We start from the raw sequence: 20639 nt of genomic DNA, 5'->3' as shown, positions 1-20639 counted from the left end.
TGAACCAGCTAATCAGGATCTTCAGGTATACTTTAAAATTACAGTCAATGAGTGAAGATTCAGCAATTTTGGGCAGTATAGGCATGAATACATAAAATGTTCTCTCACATGCTCTGTTGAGTTCTGTACTGTGGCAAAATGTCAATGATAGACATGAGCAGAGGGAAAAATATCCGTCCTGTCTTTCCACAGTGACAGCTTTCAGTTTTTGCATAGGAAAATGTCCTGGCATCATGCTGGCTCTTACATCATTAGCATAGCAAAGGATGTAGATACACCGGATACAGACTACACTGAAAGATCACAGTGTATATATAGTGTAGACAGTCAGTTCTAAAGATATGAAAACCAAAAACCAGAAGACCAAATCGGACTTGTGTGCAGTGGGAACATTATAACTCTTATAATGTCTCTTCTGGTTAAAAGTAGCTTATCAGCACTGAACAAAATTAAAATCTGCAGGCATATTAATGCACTGAAATCTTAATAGTCTCTAATGATAATGATCAAGGGTTCTCTTCCCATCTCTCTCTTCCTCCAGTTTCTTTTCATGGATGAACTTGGTGTTAATTGCCAGTTGTATCTGTATCTTTCCTCTTCCTGTCCCTGTTCAGTGAGAGATTTGATTAAATAATAAAAAAGTTATGCTGTTATTATCCTCGCCTTTTCACCCATGTCTGTTGGCATAATGAAAGGAAAAAGATGCAACGGAAGAGGTTTCAGAAGAAAGCTTGATTTCAGCGTAAATCATCTTTTTTGGATCAAAGTTCAATGCAGCTTAAGTCATTAACGGAGTTCTGATGAGAAACGGCACGCTTGTGTTTGGATGTGTTTTTAAACACTAAAGCCTTGAAGTGGGGGAATATAGTGTCTGGCAAGACAGAAGAAGTTAAAAGTGAGGGCTGGTTTAAGATTTCAAGAGCTCAGAAGTCATTTTCTTTCATGTCAACCGGAATGATAATGATAACCAATGAACTTCTCAGACTTTTGAAAGTTCTGCTCATCTAGATGTCACGTTTGCAGAAAAGGAGAGGAATTCCAAAGAAAAAAAAAGGAAGATTTAAATGAATGTTGGGAGAGATAGGAAAAGCAAAAAAAGAAAATAAATAAATATATATTTACACAAGTACTCAACATTGATAAACCCTAGTCAAATATAATGGGGTCAAAGTATACTGTTGAAAGCCCAGGTCTTTGATCTTCTCAGAAGAGTGAGGCAAAGAAAGAGGATGTATCATGCGGTCACATCAAAAACTGTGAAAACACCCCCAAAAATCTTGTTTTTTCATGATTTTAGGAATACCGTCTAAATATCCAGCTCGTTTTCTCCCTTCGCGTGTGGAGAAAGTGGATCTCTGAATGTGGTGAGTTATTCAGAAGGGCAGATAGAAGAGATAAAGCATGAGCGCAGCCAAAGCATCCACATCATACACACCCTCAGTGTATATCCATAAAACTTTACATAACCAAATAATAAGCTTCTCACATGCAACTTCTCTCCACTATTGACTCTTGAGCTTCAGGCAGTTTGAATTTACTGCCTTTCACTAATTTAGTTTTCCAGAAAATAAAGAAAGGAATAGTTTTTAGACCTCTGTTTTAACTTCATGTCTTCCTATCTCCGCTCATCTTCTCACAAAGAGCCATCAGATATTATTTTAATTTTTTAAGGGTGGGTAAGTTTTTTTTTTGTTTTTCTAACCTAGTTTAGTAAGATTCTGTTCTTATGTCTATTATTACAGCACTCTTGGTACAATAGAAACAAAGAGAATGTATGAAAAATACATGTGCAAATCCAAAATAATACAATTCAAAAGCATTTTCTTACTGTTCTAAATTCTGAATTTGGTACTTTTTAATGTTTTTGAAAGAAACCTCTTATGCTCACCAATGCTGCATTTATTTAATCAAAAATACAGCAAAACATTAATATTATGAAATATTATTACATTTTGTTCTATTTTAATGTAATAGAAATTATCATTTATATGTTAACTTAATTTTATTATTTTATAAAAATTAATATAATAAAACTGATTTTTTTGATGAATAAAAATGGAAAAGAACAGCATTTTTAAAAAATAGAAATCTTTTATAAAATTACAAATATATTTACTGTCACTCTTAATTTTCAATTTAATGATTCCTTGCTGAATTAAATTATTCATTTCTTTCAAATGTGGGGAAAGTTGTCACATTGGAACTCGCCAATAAACAGCTTATATCATTTTCAGTCCAATTTAAACAGTAAATCAATTATTTAATGAAAAAACTGTCAATTAATATAATCAATGTATAACATTTAAAACACGTGGCAGCTTATAGAAATGATGCAACTTGGATGGATTATTTCCACTGAGCTCATCACAGTGCATTATGTTTTCTCCATGAAGGATACATGCGATGTTTATGCAGGCAGCTCACTAGGTTTGGAAGCAGATCCCTTGTGTGCTAACAAATGTATATTAAGAGATCTGACTTCTAAATGACCTTAAAAGCTGCAAAGACCTTGTCCCGTCTCAAAGTAGAGCTAAGGTCAAAGGCCTGTGAAAGAGCGAAGAGAGAGCTTTTCAAACCTTTCAGGATTCTCCCACACTCCTGTGGAAATACTCAACCAGCATTAAAAGCAGATTATTGATATGCATGACCTTTTAGGTATTGAATACATTAACTCAACCATGTGTCATTATCTGAAAACTGAAGCGGGAGAAGATATTTTCCATGCTACATTCCATCCTTTTTCTCAATCTCAGGAAAAAAAACCAAGATGTTTCACTTGTTTGTGTAAAAAGAGATGCATGCGTTTATGTGTGTGTGCGTATAAAAGAAGAGAAGGAAAAAGATATGAGAGGACCTGTCACATTGCACTGTTTAAATGCCATTTTACTGCAGGGTAAAAAGGAGAATGAAACTGCGAAGAGTTATCTGAAAGGAAGATTTGTTTTTATCTGTGATAAATCATGCTGTCACTTTAAGCCGATTCACCGTTAAATGACAGGTCTTTCAGCTTCTGTAGCGCTATACAGATGTTAAACGTGAATCTTCATAGCAGCATGGAGACAAAAATTTCACAGCCTTTCCACAACGATAAAACATTTGCAACATGCTGAAGAAAACTGACGCACCTGGTTGAGCTTTGAAAAGTAGCTAGTGAGAATCTTGTCACATTGCAAACTTTTGAAAACATAGATTAATTACAAAGCAGGAAAGCGCTGTGAAGGGTAGAGAGAGAGAGCGGGAGAGTTTGGAAAGACAGATGCACGGATACTTTTTCTGTCTCCATCTGTGTTAGAATCAAATCTGTAAATTATCTTTCTACTTTCGCTGCAGGAGGTGGGGCGGTAATATTTAATTTGTTATTTTTTTGAATCTTTTATCAAACTCTTTTTTTTTCACCATCTGATCTCTCTCTTATATGCAGACTCTAACGCTTGCACCAGAGAGATGAATCTGACAGAGATTCAGGAGCCTCCCGCTGAGCATGTGTGCTGAGGATAAAAGAATCTCATCTCATTTAACAGTTTAGAATTACTTTAACACAAAGAATCAGAAAGTTCTTCAAAGCTTTCCTCTGGAAATTACTTAATCTGCCAATCTTCAGAAGATCTGAGTGTTGCTTAGACTAAATTTATGGGTAACACTTTACTTGAAGGGGTGTGCATAAGACTTGACATGACACCTTCATAATCATGACATGACACATGTCATGAATATGAAGGAGGTTTTATGCATGTTTATGACAACTGTCATTAAGTGTCATTCGCTCAGTTATGTAATTTTTAATGCAAAGATGACATTGTTTGAGATGTCTTTGTTATGGGCTATGGTTAGGGGTAAGGGTAGGGGTAGGGTTAGGTTAGGGTTAGGTCAAATAATGTCATATTTGCATTAAAAATGACATAACGGAGCGAATGACCCTTAATGACAGTTGTCATAAACATGCATAAAACCTCCTTCATATTCATGACATGTGTCATGTCATGATTATGTAGGTGTCATGTCATGATTATGTAGGTGTCATGTCATGATTATGTAGGTGTCATGTCATGATTATGTAGGTGTCATGTCATGATTATGTAGGTGTCATGTCATGATTATGAAGGTGTCATGTCAGTCTTATGCACACCCCTTCAAGTAAAGTGTAACCAATTTATGAATACACACAAAAATGTATAGCAATTTTCACTCTAAAGTAACTTTTTTTCCCTTTTGACAGTTATTTTTTTGTGCTGTATCAAGTCTATAGCATAAGACAGGAACTTCAAACTGCACAGAAACCTACTGTAAGTAGGGAAATTACATATTTTCGAATCTGCTACGATTGTTTCATTAATAGGTAGGTCAATGACTGATAAGTGTACACAATAAAGAAAAGAAAAAACTCAAACATCTATTTGAAAAAAAAAAAATGCATGTGCCTTTTATGCTATTTTCAAGAAAAAAAAATCTATTTAATGGCTCTAAAAATGTTACCATCAAGTAACAAACATTTTTTTAAGCTTGAATACATTTGAGTGTATACATGTATAGCAGTATTTATTTATTTTTTTTAAATGTAGTTTTTATTACAAATTGCAATATTTATTGCAAATACTGTATCATGAATTTTTCTCAGTAGTAGTAGTAGTATATTTTTTATTTAATGCCATGTCAGCATCTTAGGCTATTTTCATGGCAAAAACAATAAAAAAAAAAAATACACGTCTGAATTTTTCTTATAATTCACCACACAAGTCACACCACCTGATGTTTTACAACCTAAAAATGTGTAATAATTTAAGAGACTTATTGATATAATAATATGTTCTATGATATAATTGTTTGTTGGTCTATATGACTTAGGGTTTTCAAATATTAATAAGCAGTGAAGATATATATTTTTATAGAATGTTAGGCCTAACGTTAAATTTTTTTCAAGAATTTCTTTAAAAAGTTCTTGAAAAATTTCAAAATTAATTTTAATACAGAAATTACAAACATTCTCATCACAAAATATAATTCTTTAAGTCATTTTGAACTGTATTTTAATGTTTTCAAATGTATAAATTAATAGATGATTAAAACAACAATGATCCAAGTAGTATGGAAGCCCTGGGTGACAGATATTAATAAATAGTCTAAATAACTTTACATGACCCTTCTTTTGCACAAATTTTCGTAATCCTCAGAAATAAATGAAAAGCTATGTGGATTATGCATAATAACAGTAATACTGCTCACAGCAAGTGATCTGAAGTCCAACATTTGTCTTGAAATGTATTGTAGAAGCCTGAATTTGTTAGAGAAACAGACTTTGGCTGTAGCAACAGCGCTATAAAGGAACTGAATTTATTTCTTGCAGAGGTTTTATGATGATAGTCTAACAGTTATAGCTACAGACTATGAGCAAACTAAACCTTGCTCAGAGAAGTTGCATATAAATCTATTCACTTTAAATCACTAGACCAAAACTATATTAATAATAAAAATAATAAAAATAAATATTTTTAGTTGACCGCTAGAACGACCATGCTGAACTATCCGTAACTGTAAAACACAATACTAGCAAAAATTCAATCACAATGGATTAGACAGTTCTTTTGTCATTTTCTGTTAGTCGTAAAGGTTTTATTTCAAACTTCTTTACAGAAACCTGAAGGATCCACTTTGCTTGTTGTCGTCCATAGTGGCCCAAAGCCATAAATACTGAGTAAAAGAAACTCTTGTGAAATTTGAAACTCAATTAAACAAATGCATTAAAATGTTAACAAACATTATGTGTCTGGGTGGGTGTGGCAGGCTCGTATGTCACTTTCTCCTCTGCTGTGATTGGTGAAGGTTTTTCGCTGCTGGCCTCATTAAGATTTAATGCGTTATATGAAAGGAGATCACATCACCAGCCCAGGGATGGACACATCAGCATGGAAATCAGATATCATGATCAAAACTCTCCCTCAGTATAGAGAGAGAAAGAGAGAGTTTTGCAAAATATGTTAGATGTTACATAAACTTCATTGATACTGCTGAGAGTATATTACATTTGCCGCATAATTTTATTTTATATTATTTTACTTTACCTTATTTCAAATGTAATCAAATGAGAATCATATCAACTTGTGGAAAATGGGCATCCTATGACCCCTTTAACCATCCTTATTTCAGATAAAATTTATATTAATTTTCTTTTGGTAAATTATTGTACTAAACATAAAGCCAAAAACATGTAAAAAAAAATTCTTACTGACAATATGACCAATTTCAAACAAAATATAAAACTCCATTTTAGGAGTGAATTGCCTGTGCTAGACTCCCCCACAGTGCTCAGGGTTGGTTGCCAGGCTTAATTTTTAAATTGGCTAATGGTATAATTAATTTAACCTAAGTTTAGCCTTATCAAGCAAACCTTTCAGAATACAGTATACAAACAGAATGAACACTAGTATTTTGTGAAATTCCTTTAGGGATAGTAAGATGCCTTGAGACCACTGTACTTTGTAAGACACAAAATTAGAGTGTTATGTTTTCATATAAGTTAATTTGTATACGCTCTGGGAGTTTGGGGGCTTAAAATTTTTTTTGCAATGGTTCCAACCCTAGTTATGTCACTGGATAGAGATACCATCATCTATCTTTGGCATTCGATCAACTGTAACTAACTTGCTCAGCAAGATTCTCATTAAATTATTGCTCTGCCATGACAGTAGTTGAGCTAAATGTAAAAACTGATCACAGAAGAAAACATAAATGCCCAATATACTACCCCTTGAGGCATTGAAAACATGTAATCTTTGTTTTAATTACAACTTCAAAAAATATCTCTAGTGTAGTTTTAGTTTCAACATTAGCAACTTATTTGCCGTTTGTCTGTCCAAGGGTAGAGTAAATCTATATATGTTAAATATCCTTCACTTACAGCACTCCTCCTTACAGAGAGAGAGAGTATATGAGGAGTTCCTAACTATCCTTTATTTTATGCTTCTCTGTCTGTTGGACAGAATTGCTGCTCAATAGGGTGTGAAAACCCTCTCTGCCTCTTTCCTTACCACTATTAGTTCTAATTAGCACAGAGTTGCAGCCATTATGTCCAGACGGAGTCTCAGAATGGCTGTGTGTTCTTTATTTAGGCTATTAAAACTCCCAACACCTCATCTCTCAAACCCAGAGATCACCATTACTCTTTAAGGACGAGAGGAGAGGAGAGGAGAGGAGAGGAGAGGAGAGGAGAACAAAAGAAGAAGAGAAAGAGGATGAAGTGAGTATTCATGAAATTATTAATGGGCCATTCCTGTTATTTTGCACCTTTTGAACTCTCTAACTTTGAAATAAATGACTATGCTTGCATTATAATTTAATGATTTAGATTAAGTGTTTTTATAAAATGGTTTACCAGACTTAAGACATGCCTGGTCGAGTTCATATGACTTTATAAATTATAACTGTTATTTGCACAATGGTGAGAAAATTAAGAGCTGAAGTTAGCAATTTCTCAGTGAGGAATTCAGAGTTAGTTTACTTGAGGCTTTAAACTTGATTTAAAAAATATTAAAATTAACTTCATCTTTTAAAGGGGTCATATGATGCGATTTCAATTTTTCCTTTCTCTTTGGAGTGTTACAAGCTCTTGGTGCATAAAGAAGATCTGTAAAGTTGCAAAGACTAAAGTCTCAAATCCAAAGAGATATTCTTTATAAAAGTTAAGAGTCAGCCACGCCTACCTAAAATGGCTCGTTCTAACACGCCCCCACATGTCTACGTCACTATCTGGGAAGATTTGCATAACGCCGCCCAAATGTTCACGCAAAGAAAGAAGGCGTAACTTTTATTCTCGCTGCAGTATTGTTGTTGCCGCCGCCATGTCATGAAGGCACTGTGTGATTTGTTGTGAAAGCGAAACTTAATGTACAGTATGTGGAAAATAATGTGTTTTTTGAACCTTAAACCGCATAAACACATTTCATTACACCAAACACACAAAATAATGTTCTTTTTAGCAGCATCATATGACCCCTTTAAAATAGACAATATACCAGTTTTGTAATTTTATTAAACAGAATGGAATTTTTTAGAGTGAGATAAACCAACTAATACCATAGAATATTGCTAAATACTGCTGGTACTGATGTTTTGTGCTCTTGTTTCCCTCCAAAATTGTGTCACAGCATTTCATTATGGAGCTAGCTTTTGTGAATGGAATGGAAGTAGTGCAGCCAGGGCAATGGTTCAGACAAAATGTGGTTTTCCATCCCACTGCACTACTATTCCATTGTTTTTCTATGCAAATGCGCTAGACGGACATCTTTGATGTTGCACTTCCATCTTGTGTCTTTTCAAACATGATGCTTAAGCTAAAGGAAGTTTTCAACTTTTAAAAGTCGTTCTGAGACTTTGCATTTTTTCCTGTACCTACTTCTCACATTTTTCAAAGCAAAAATGCATTCTATGTGAATGGCCCTAACAATTTAAAAAATATCCCCAAACAAGTTTTTTTTCTAAACATTTGAATTAAAAATGAAGAAACTGATTTTTAAATAAAATTAATAATACATTTTTAAAAATTGAAGAATAGTTGGTGAAGTATAGTATTGCATAGTAAAACTATTTCAAATTAATGAAAAATAATTTTAAGTTAATCCTGGGTTAACTTAATTTTTATATTGAGATCTTAAAAAAAGAACTAAAATAATTTCCATCTTTGAAATTTGTTAGTTTAACATTTTAACCAATATTAAGACATATACTGTAGGAACGTCCCTGCAATAAAATCTTTACATGGCCATTTCAATTTGAAGTTGAGGGGGGAGAAAGGATAGAAATAAACAAAGCATGACTAGAAGAAATGTAGGCTGTAAATCAGGCCGCTTCCTCTGCAACATCTTACCCTTCCTCTCTCTCTTTCTGGACTGGGAGAGAAGATCAAAGTGCTGAGTGCTGAGGCACTCTGCTTCAAGACAGAAATGTCTAAAATGAGCCAAGAAGCTCTGATGTGTGTGTGTTTGTGTTTGTGTGTGTGTGTGTGTGTGTGTGTGTGTTTGCAGCTGATGCATGAACTGTACTTGTGTCTCCACACCTTAAATTGCCCTCAAACAAACACACGCACGCCACAAATATGTAACATAAAAGGTTTACATGACAGTGACTCTGAAGCTCTGTTCCAAAACCTAGTGAGCTGCCTTGCTGTCCACATACGACAGCTACCATCTAACACGGTGTCATAACCAGGCGCAACGGGATGAACTGACAAGTGATGATGTGTGTGTGTGTGTGTGTGTGTGTGTGTTTGCAGCTGATGCATGAACTGTACTTGTGTCTCCACACCTGAAATTGCCCTCAAACAAACACACACACGCCACAAATATGTAACATCAAAGGTTTACATGACAGTGACTCTGAAGCTCTGTTCCAAAACCTAGTGAGCTGCCTTGCTGTCCACATACGACAGCTACCATCTAACACGGTGTCATAACCAGGCGCAACGGGATGAACTGACAAGTGATGAAATTGATCTCTTCCAAAAACCTGGATTTTTGTCCTGACCAGCCATGACCAAAACAAGTGACAAGCCACATCACATTTTGTCAATTTTCTGCTGTTTCTGTTCATGTGGTCTTGTGTTTGGTCTTACTGGTCCATCCATAATAAAGTTCTGCATAACTGCATATGTGATTGGCAGTTATATTCACTTAAATCTGTCACTGGATACTTGCTGCTTCTTCCCTGGTTAGGACACGATATAAGAGTCCATACCTAACATTGTGTCTGATTTGGAATGCTTTACATATAGACAACAACTCCATGCTAAATAATTCAAGGAACACACAGCTGATTATTACTATAGATTAGTAATAGCATATATTCTATGCAGTATTCTAAAAAAACATCTCAAAAGTATATTACTTATGATGCACACCAAGGCTGCATTTATTTGATGTAAAAAAAACAGTAATATTGTGAAATATTATTATTATAATTTAAAGTCACTGTTTTCTATTTTAATATATTGTGAAATGTAATGTATTCTTGTGATGCAAAAAGTTGAATTTTCAGCAGCAATTACTCCAGTCTTCAGTGTCACATGCATATATTCTATGCAGTATTCTAAAAAAACATCTCAAAAGTATATTACTTATGATGCACACCAAGGCTGCATTTATTTGATGTAAAAAAAACAGTAATATTGTGAAATATTATTATTATAATTTAAAGTCACTGTTTTCTATTTTAATATATTGTGAAATGTAATTTATTCTTGTGATGCAAAAAGTAGAATTTTCAGCAGCAATTACTCCAGTCTTCAGTGTCACATGATCCTTCGGAAATCATTTTAATATGATGATTTGCTAATAACATTTCTTATTATTATAAAAATTGAAAACAGTGATGCTGCTTATTATTTGTGGTTTCTGCTTATTATTGTATTTAAACCATTATATGTTTGTTTGTTTGTTTTATTTGTTTGTTTTTTGGCCCAGAATTTCTTTCATTATTAGAAAGTTCAAAAGAACGACATTTATTTAAAATAGAAATCCTCTGTAACAAATATCTTTACTGTCACTTTTGCATCCTTGCTGAATATGTTAATTTCTTTAAAAAAAACTTAAAACTTAAACAAAAATTAATGCTAATAAAAAATAAATGCTAATTCCAAATATGCCATTATATGTTTGTTTGTTTGTTTTATTTGTTTGTTTTTTGGCCCAGAATTTCTTTCATTATTAGAAAGTTCAAAAGAACGACATTTATTTAAAATAGAAATCCTCTGTAACAAATATCTTTACTGTCACTTTTGCATCCTTGCTGAATATGTTAATTTCTTAAAAAAAAACTTAAAACTTAAACAAAAATTAATGCTAATAAAAAATAAATGCTAATTCCAAATATTAATAAATCCTATATTGGTATATAAATAACACTGAAATAGCGCTGCATCTATCCCACTTTAGCGTTCACAGACAAGTATAAGTGTTCAGTTAATAGGTTCCCGAAAATTGTAAACATGAAAATGTGGCACCATAGCAAAAAGAGTTTATGCTGTCCCCTACAGTGCCCCTTGTGGCAAGGTTGAGAATGCAATGCATACTTGTGTTATAGGAACTGTCATAGGGAAGTCATTTGTTCATGTACTTACAGTATTTTTCCCTTCATCCACCATCTTCTATGGATTTTGTTTCACTTACCATACCTTGCCAATAAGCATTATGGGATTGCCTTTTCCGTAAAGGATACATGTGATGCTGCCTTAGAATTTAGCCAAAAGAAGGTACCTTAGAAAGCAGCATGATTATGACTCCCTTTTGTGTCGGGAATGCGCTTACGATGCCTTAAAATGCTGTATGTGCAGGCAGCTCACCAGGTTGTGTAACAGAGAGTGTGTGTGCTGTGATATTGACAAGTTTGTTGACACATTTGGATTCAGTTCGGGTTCATTTTAGGCCCTGGCCCTTTCTAATGTGCTTACTTCTCTCATATGACTCCTCTCCTCTTCCCTGTGACTGCGTGTGTCTCTCTTTCTTTCATTCCTCTCTTTCTGAGGAAAATTTGATTTGTTTGAAGCCGCCTGACAGAGTTCATATGACCTCAGGCAGCAGGGCTGTGAGAGCAACCACAGTCTGGTTTGTCAAAAACAGATCTGCTGTTCTCTCTCATCTCTGCTCAGCTCTGATGAGACACCATGTGGCTGATATGAGTCCCATCAACAGCCTGTGTGTGATCCTTATCAAGAAGTTGATTGATCAAAATGAATCAAGGAATAAAACCGACTGAGAACTACCAGCGGCACTTTTCTGACATGATTCTATTAAGGGGGATATTACGAAGTTATGCAGCGCTTCTGAAAAGATTTTGAGCTGTCCACATAAGTCACAACAGTTTAAAGTCTAAAGATAGCTTTGCAACAGTGGACTTTATACATTTCTTAATGCATGTCATTTCTTTAATAAATACCACTAAATAACTGTTTTAAAAATACGTGCTATGATAGGAAATGTTGCTACTGAAAACTAAATTTATTAAAAATAATTTTAATTGAAATAAAGCTCAAATAGAATAAAATATAAGTATATGAAAAGCTTCAACTTTAAAAAAAAAAAACATAAAAAAATCAACTTTATGAGATGTTGCCTTGGCAAGCTAATAACAATTACATAATAGAATTATTAAAACCTAAAATGAAAATACAATGAAAACTGAAAATATTAAAATAAATGCTAATTCCAAATATCAATAAATCATAGTGCACTAAAACAACTATAAGTGATCCATTCATAGATTCCTGAAAAGTGTAAACAATATGATTCTGTGGCACTTTTTAAAGCCATGATTATTTTTGTGTTATCCTGTGTAGTGGCTAGTGCAGAAATTACACACTTCACCTTTAAATATTCATTTTATTCTTCATTAATTCAAAGCTTTTTCCCCCACGCCTTCCACTGTCTCATCTACTTAGAGAGAAGCATCAGAGCATGATTGTTTGTGGGCTATTTCACTATATTCATTTCATAATAATAATCCTGACAGCTGGAAATACACTGAAGTGATTCTTAATGGTCCTCCAGGTTTTTAGCTCCATCCTATGGGCGGAAACTGATTAACAAATAACTTGGGATTGCTGTTATGTTGGTACAAATGGAAGTGTTTGGTTTATATGCTTTGTGTGCCAGTCGAGCATGAAAATACCACTTAAAGCAACGGTCTATGTTTATATCATTAGAGGAGAACATGAAGCATTCATTGGCACTATTTGGACAGTAATTGTTTTACATGATGTGATGTTAGAATGTGTAGGTGCTAGTTGGCCATCCAAATTGGCTCAAAACAGCACAGACTTTTGACACATTTTTAAATACAAGCCCAAATATCCAAAATGTTTGTTCCTGTTTATAATGGTTGCAGAATAGTCACATTGGAAGAAAATGTGCCTACATTTGCAAAACTCCAACAAAATTTACCTATAAATACAATTCACTGCATTTTTTTTAAACTGAAATTAACACTAGTAGCAGCTTTAAAACAAAAACTTTAAAAACAAACACATTTAAAACAAATTATAATCACAGGGGTTCCTTGCACAGTACTATGTTATGACCTCAAAACACGTTTACCAGTGCATGATTTGTAAACTAATACATTTTCACATTTGCATCACATAACAAGCTTCATATGAATGGCTTTTCTGATGTAGTAAACTTGCTCGGTAGCTCACCCGGTAAAGCACTGAATGATGCAGAGCACCTGTCAAACACAAGTAAGAGCTCTAAGATTTGTAGAAGCAAGATAAAATGGCATGGCTGCATCAGGAAAAATACTAACATTTGCTTTTATTCATTTTTTATTAAATCAGTTATTTAGGTAAGGTTTAGTGTAGGTGGTGTGTTATTTTTAAATGAGAAAACGCATTATCCTTTTAGCGCCATTCACTAGACATTTCATTTCCAAACTGCCGCAATACATGCAATAACCAACATAAGAAAACATACGCACTGGACATTGGACACTGGACATTTTACAAAAGTGTTGCGAATTCTGCAAGAAGCAACACAGGATCATTTTGCAGAAATATCACCACATAGTGATAACCACAGAAACACTTTGCCATCTCTTACAACTCTTACAAATGTTCTTTTAAACCTTGGACTCATCACACACATACTTTCATACTTTACTGAATAATAATTCACACTGTAAAAAATGTAGGAGCTGGGGTAATCCTGCTGTGAAGCAAAGTGTGAATCACTACTTGACCCAGGGTTAAAATCCCTGAATAACTTGTCCTCAGGAGAATCTTGATGGTCTTAGACCATATTGTTTCTCATTGTTCTTCATTATATTCATTATATATATATACATACATACACACACTATTATATATACTACTTTTTTTTTTCCTGTGAGAGAAATAATATTATTCAAGTTGTTTTTGTTTGTTGTTTTTGACATGTGAAATGAGCAGCAGCATTTTTGCAGCTCTCATGCACAGGATGTGGGTTTGCTGTCAGGTCAGATATTATTTTTGAACTGCATCATCCTTCAAAAACAGCCTCCTTGCAAACCCTGCAAACATTCCAGAAACCCAATGATCTAGAACAAGCTGTTTTTTTGACAGGTAAGTGAGTTTTGAGTCCTATCAGTTACATGATTTCATTCAACAATGAGGTCTAATGCCAGTTTGATTCCTTACGAAAATCTACAAAGATGCGTGGTCATTATACAAATGTATGTCCTCATTTGTCACAAAAACGCGCACACACACACACACACACAGAGAGTATTGACAGGTACTGAGAAGTACACGCACTTAGAAAAGGTGCCCATGATCACTCAGCCATTGATTTCTAAATGTCACTTAAGATAATTTTCCAGTAATTTATTGCTCTGCGATTCTAGTTTACAGCTGACCTGGATATATTCATATACTCCCTTCTTTTTCTTTCTTTCTTTCTCTCTATCTCACTCTCTCTCCATCTGAGCGGTATTTCACAGTAATTTACAGGGCTTTATTGCCTTTTTGCTAAGCTCTTGGTGAGAGATGAGAATGAGAGCAGACCCTGAGCTCTCAAATGCACCATTATAGAGAATATGACCGCTGGAGATGAGGCAGGTTTATGCCATGCTCAGCAAAGTCCAGAGACAGACACAGTTAACGAGCTCATTTACATGACCTGATACGGCCATTACCAGGGCCTGAACCGGTATCAGAGGTTGGTTATATTTATATAGAATATTAAATTCAGCATCAGAAAAGTCAGATTTGATGTAGTCTGTTCCCTGTGCTGACATCATCTAGTTCCTCACCAACTCAAGCTGGTTATTTAATTCAGATCTGCTGTTTTTACTTTTACCCTGGAAGATTTTTAAGACGACCTTCACAGTATTGAAAAAGGTTTTTTATATGAAATATAGTATTCAAGTGTGAAGTTTTAGAATGAGATGTGAGTTTATAAAAAAATATTGCATACAAAACCATGACTTTTAACCTGCAAAGTTGTGGAGAATTGTTTTGTTTTTTTTCAGTTTCAAATTTTTCATCTTTAATTGGGAAAAAACGTTTTATGCATTTTGGCCTTTCATTTCCACGACAAACGTGATTTAGAGGCCTGAAAATGCAAACTTTGAAAAGACAGGTTTCAAAGTGCAAGTTTTTGAAAATTATACCATTATCATCTTTGTGTAAACTACAAAAACATGAAATTGTGAGAACGGTGGCATCATGCTCATACATATTACATATACATAATTACAGCATTTACATATTATTGCTCTTTTGTTGGTTTTGATTGCTTCTGTTGTCCTCATTTGTAAGTTGCTTTAGATAAAAGTGTCTGCTGAATGATTAAATGTACTGTAAATGTATGTGTTCAGCCGCGAAGTGTTTCTTTGCAAAGTGACATCGCCAGTTACTGGCCTGGCATGCATAATACAGTGTTTTTAGTCTTTTTTGCAGATCCATGTGAACAACAACGCAACAATATTGTCGTCTGTACATAAACCTTTTTTAAAAAACGCAAAGGAAAATCCTGTCATGTAAATGTACCCTAATTGGGAATCTACAGTAAATCTAAAGCACAAAAAGGAATTGGCCACAGTCATAGTCCTTGTATTTATTTGTGTGTGTGTGTGTGTGTGTGATATATTCATTCTTTTCTTCCCCACATAAACCCAGTTCGAGTTTCACACAGTTCCAGGTACGTACTGTTCATCCTGTTAGTTGTGAGTTGACAAATGGGCAGATACACACACAAACACACACATACAAGGACTATTTATGTGGTGATTCGTTTCAATCTTTAAACACAAACACACACACACACATACGTACATGCCTGGTGGTTAACAGCAAGCGTCAAGCCCCAGGGAGCTGCAGGGTGGGCAGAATAACTGTTCAACATTTACCTGCTGATGGCTTTTCAATGGCTCAGCAGGGTCTGAGCCTCCCAGATCAACCGGATGTGACACATGCAGCAGCAAAAAAAAAAAAGACACACAGAGAGAAGGAAAGTTAGATATAGAGAGAGATGAGAGAGGGATAGGTCACCATGGAGTTTAAAGAGAGACAGTAATAGAAAGAGACCCAGGGTTGATGCCATTTAATTTGACACAAAAGAAATACATACTGTTCAAAAATATACAGTTGACAAAAACATCTGGTAAACCTATTGATCTGTACATCCTTCACTCAAAGTCTCTTTTTCAAAAGTAAATATGGCATCTATTGGTCTAATAGGTTATTAATGTAAAGAACATAAATCCAAAAGTAATAAATACAAGTTAAAGTCTCCTCTTATTTTACCACTTTTATAATCTTAAAATGTCAACCTTGTCACGATGCCCTTGTGAAAAAGAAATACACTCTAGAATACCATTAAAAAAGCATAATGTAATATTTTTTTTAAAATATATATACTTCACTGTAAACTAAACATAATGTATTCGGACACGTAATTACTGATTGCAATAAAATGAAAATGAATTAAAGTTTGGATTTATATTAAATGCAATTTTGCTGAAATTTAGAGTGCTTTTTGATCTACTTTAGATCTAATTTTATAATTGCTATGTTATCCCTAAAATATGATTAAAGGGACCTATAGTAACAAAGTAGATATTTGCAGAAATACCAGCATCAGATTCTCTATAGATTCACAACCTAAAGTTAGACTGTAAATCTGGCAACCCTCTTGTTGTCAAACCTGTTAAACTTCTAAATGAATATTTATGTTCCAGCATATTTTAAAATGTATTACATCAAATTTACAAACAATTAATTAAAATATTTCAAATTTTACAACCGTAAAAGAAGCATCATACAACTTTTACATAGTTTGCATAGACTTGAACTGATCTGTGGTCACAGTTGTGTGTGTTGTATAATGTCTTGACCCATCTAATCAGATTTTAAAGCCAAAACTAGTGTTCGAACTATACCGTGGACTTTGGGGGAGCCCACTTGTTTTTTTTTTATAACGGGGGGTTCGTGCGCTTGCGCGTGCCTCAAAAGAGGGCTTACAATGACTTACAAAGATACATAACAGCTACAAGTGTATGCACTACTTGCTTTATGCAAGCACTATATAGGATAAATCACTATACAGGATTTACCCTATTATACTTTATCGACACGAATTGATAGGTGAAACAACAAACAGCCACCCACAAATAGTCTATAAACAAAGCATCAGGCTGTCTTTGAGTTCACATGAACAACGGTTAAAGTTACTCGTCGTCAGGCTACAGAAGAATACCATAATTCCTCCGTTCAATTAGGCCTAAGACATCGAGAGTCACGCAGACCTATAACAACCCAGCCACAACACATAATTGCGAATTTCATGCCTTACCTTAACACAGAATCGACCACAGAGTCCAGCGTTTATATTTTTTCTACGAATCTTTGAGTTAACTTAATGTACTAAACATGAGTGGAATTTGCACCGCAGCGCCCCCACACCTTGATGCTCGTGACAAGAATAGCATGTATAGTTATCTTTATTGAAGTTAATTAGGTTTAAATCGCCGTCATGCATGAACGAATGATATTTTTGCAATTTTAATCATAATAATCCACGATGATCACATTACACAAAACTGAAATTGCACGTCAATATTGTCAATATTTTTTGAGACCCCCCAAAATTTCACAAATCCCGTTTTCAGGGGAGCCCATGTCTTATTAAGGGGAGCCGAGCTCCCCCTAGCTCCCCCGTAGTTCGCACCCCAAAACTATTTGTTTTATAAAACAGTTTAGCCAAATAGTATATCAAATCCCTCAGTAGGGTCCATAAATTCAGACTTTTCTGCACAAGATCAGCTTCCCAATTGTCATTTTATTTTAAGATTACTAAGTCTTGGGTTTATTGGATGAAACGCAAAGTGTTTTCTTAATAATTTCTCTCGTGTGAAAATTCCTAAAATCTCCAGTGGTCTTTTCAGTAACGATAATACCACCGACGGTGCATTGCACTAGCAGATGACATTTCAGTCTCCATGAGCTTTGACGATAATTAACTTCTTGCAGAGGCAGAGGCTGCAAATGACTTTTGTTAGCAGTCTGAATCACATGAATTTTAGTGCAGAAAACATTATTGCAAAGAGCTTCTCACTATCTTGTGCGTCATCAGCCAGGGTTTGTGGAGATCCTCTCCTTGAACAGCACAGAGGAGGATGTTTTCTGACGGGTTTGAGGGTTTGTGGCAATAGACAGGCCCTGATTTTGTCTGATTGTTTATGAAAGCAGCTACTCTCACAGAATGTTCTGGTTTGTTCTGTGTGGAATTTCCTGTCAGGGCCATCATCTCTGACTCAATTACAGTGATGTTATTTTCATATACACAGACTGTGCCAAAAGCACACTCCGCTTCAGAAATTAAATCGCAAACAAACACCTGGGGCCCACGTTGGGCCCTCTGCAGAGCCCTCGTGTTGAGAGCATGGAGAGCTATCGATACATGCTCACAATCAGAGGCTGTGCTCTAATTACAGATGTAATTAAAAGAAGAGCTCTGTGTATGTGTGAAATCAAAACAATGCTAAGTGACATTTTATTGGTCTGCCGGTTATCTAATAGTCTCACATTGACAGACTTATGACTATCAGCATAAAGTCAGGTCCAGATTGCAATTTACTCTTCCAAGAACTGCCCAATTAGAATGGTACTGTCTGACCGGCAAAATGATCAAGCACATGCAGTTTGTTTTATTGGGTGCATTTGGTTATGGTAATTAAATAATATGATGTATTTCTGAAACAGAATAGCCTACTGAACAAGAAAAAATTAACGACGGAACTTTATTTGATCAATTTTATCCATATTTATCTATTGACAGATGCCAAATGTGACGGTAGGAAAACAGGGGCAGTGTTAAACCGTGTTTTTGAGCTTGTCTTTCACACACTGTTTTAAAGGAGCAGTTCACTGACAGAATGAACATTTCCTAATAATTTACTCCCGTGTCATCCAAGATGTTCATGTCTTTCTTTCTTCAGTCACAAAGAAATTATGTTTTTTAAGGGAAATATTCCAGGATTTTTTTCCATGTAGTGGACTTCAGTGGCACCCAGTGGGTTGAAGGTCCAAATTGCAGTTTCAGTGCAGCTTTAAAGGGCTCTACACAATCCCAGCCAAGGAATAAGGGTCTTATCTAGAGAAAGATATACATGTATATACTTTTTAACCACAGAGGCTCAGTTCTTTCTTTTGACATATTGCATATTCAGATATTCACATAACAAAATATTCTGAGGGCCATGAAATATTTGTAAATGATCAAAAAATGCTGGCAGTGGCTGGCAACTTAAAAAAATATATACTGGCAGGGAAAGAGTTAAAGCACAAAAAACTTTTTTTTTAAACACAGCTTTGTCATTACTACTGCAGAAATACTATGGGGGGCCTTTGGATATAGTGTTGGATAATGTGGGGCCTTTGAGGCAGAAAGGTTAAGAACGACTGCTGTAGACAGAGCACAACAGAATGGAACAATGCAGGAGGTTTGAGACATTTTTAGCATGACTATTTTTAACATGACAGAGCAATTATGTTGGATCTTGCGATATTGAGAAAGCTCTTGCCAGTAACATCTGAGGAGATTAATAACTTACAGCACTGGTATGACAGATTGGTATTTTAGCAGAGTGTGTGTTTGTCATTAGGTAATTTTCAGTGCATTTGGGGTCAGTAAGAAGTTTTTTTTTAAAGAATTGAATACTTTTATTCAGCTAGGACACATTAAATTGATCAAAAGTGACAGTAATGACTTTTACACTGTTACAAAGAAATCACTTCAAATTTTTTTAAGAGGAGAAAAGAACTTACAGAACTGGTATGACAGATTGGTTGAGGGGGTGTTTACACAACACCATTTTCAACTAAAAATGGAAAACTTTTGATGTGTTTTTCCTTTCATTTACACAACCACGGCAAACTTTTAAAAAATGCTAATTTGTGAAAAATTGTGATGTAATTTGCATGCGTAATACATGTTTGCGTAGTGTTTATTTACAAAGTGACGTCGCCAACTACTGGCCTGGCATGCACAATTAAGGCATTTTTCCGGATCCGTGTGAACGGGAATAATTTCGACAATGTTATCAGCGTTTCCGATTGTGTAAACATACTTGTCATTAGTATGCACTTGTCATTGGGTCATTTTCAAAGTGCATTTTTAAGTATACAGTATGCTTGTGTCCTAATGTGTTATTATTATGTGTTTTATGTCAAGTTTGAAGGAAATGCTTGTGTGTGCTTGTGTCTGAGTGTGCATATGTGCTGAAGTCTAAAATATATGTCAGTCTGCCTTCTGCACAGAACCCTCACAACCGTGTACTTTGAAGCCAGAGTGCTTCTCTTTGAAGATCTTTCTCTCTCTCCCCCCCTTCTCTTCTTCATTAAGTCTGTGTTCAGGAGCTAGAGTAATAGGAGTGTGGATAACGACATGTTCTCAGCAGGAGAGAGGGGGAATCGGAGCCCCATTAGTGTGCAGGTAGGCAGCCTCTGTCAGTGTTCATTTCTGCACACGTCTTCCCCGTGAGTTGTCATGGTTCTAAAATAATCTGCCTTTGAAAGTGCGGCGGGGTGAAGGGAAGCCAGGGAGGCAAAATCACACCTCGCTTCGTTGCTCTAAATCTACATCACATCTGTTAAAATATGAAAACTCAAAGAGGTGGACAGG

Source organism: Sinocyclocheilus rhinocerous, unplaced genomic scaffold (assembly GCF_001515625.1).
Source record: "Sinocyclocheilus rhinocerous isolate Xijiao unplaced genomic scaffold, SAMN03320098_v1.1 scaffold1285, whole genome shotgun sequence".
NCBI lineage: Eukaryota > Metazoa > Chordata > Actinopteri > Cypriniformes > Cyprinidae > Sinocyclocheilus > Sinocyclocheilus rhinocerous.
Note: the sequence above shows the minus strand (reverse complement) of the source record.